General features: G+C 34.7%; 1 non-coding gene across 1 annotated transcript; it reads right to left on the bottom strand.

Annotated features, from left to right (window-relative positions):
- Window positions 1–322: 322 nt before the first annotated feature.
- On the bottom strand, window positions 323–396 carry Trnav-cac (transfer RNA valine (anticodon CAC)). Its single transcript has one exon. It is a non-coding gene; the product is annotated as a tRNA-Val (tRNA).
- Between the last annotated feature and the right edge of the window lie 564 nt (window positions 397–960).

Below are 960 nucleotides of genomic sequence, written 5' to 3'. Positions count from 1 at the left end.
TAGGATGATCTTTTTAAGGGACTGATAGCTTTCCCCATCTTAACTGATTGGCTACCCTTGAATAAAAATTTTTTTTTACCTGTATAATTTTTTGATTTATTTTTTAAATTGTGTTAGCTTACCAATACAGTATACCTTGAATAAACTCGATTAACTTCCCACCAACTCTTGTCTCCCAAGTATTGGCTTTCAAACAGTGAGCAGATGGACTTGAGTCTGGTAACAGTTTTAGGATGGGAAGTGAGACATTCCTTTGAGACTTAAACTGAATAATTCCAGGTATTGGCCCCACACACAATTTTTTTTTTTTTTTTTTTTTTTTTTGTGGTGCTGGGGATTGAACCCAGGGCCTTGTGCACGTGAGGCAAACACTCTACCGACTGAGCTACATCCCCAGCCCCCACACACAATTTTTAAAATAACTATTATACATATTTGAAAGCATTTCAAATTTACAATTTCACTTACTTTAATTCCCATATACCACACATAAGTCTAGTCAATTTTTAAATCATAAATATTTCCCTACCCAATTTTTGTTATTGGAAATTAGTGGGAAACTTCAATGTAATTCTTCATGAAAGCCATGTGTTTAACTCTGTGGTCGGGGAACAGTTTCATGTGAGCATCCTCACCTTCTCTGTTTTGTATAAAGCCCTTCTAATCAGATAAATGATTCATATGCATTTATCTTGAGTCAGGATTATATGTGTTACATAGAAATGAAACTGGTACACAGGAAACAGTGCTCGGTGATGATTCTAAATCTTCCAACAATGTGCAGCAAATAGAAAAAAATTATTTTTAACTGTGTTACATAAATTTGTTCAGGTTTGTAGGTGAACACAGGAAATGATCTTGAGATTTAAAGTGCATTGAAGCAATGCTTGAGGAACATATTGATTGAGACTAGCTGAACTTCAACTTAATGTATGAGTCTGGAAGTTTTGAAGGCAGACA

This window comes from Sciurus carolinensis, chromosome 3, assembly GCF_902686445.1.
Source record: "Sciurus carolinensis chromosome 3, mSciCar1.2, whole genome shotgun sequence".
Classification (NCBI taxonomy): domain Eukaryota; kingdom Metazoa; phylum Chordata; class Mammalia; order Rodentia; family Sciuridae; genus Sciurus; species Sciurus carolinensis.
The sequence above is the reverse complement of the archived record's forward strand: the minus strand, read 5'-3'. Positions and strand labels throughout refer to the sequence as shown.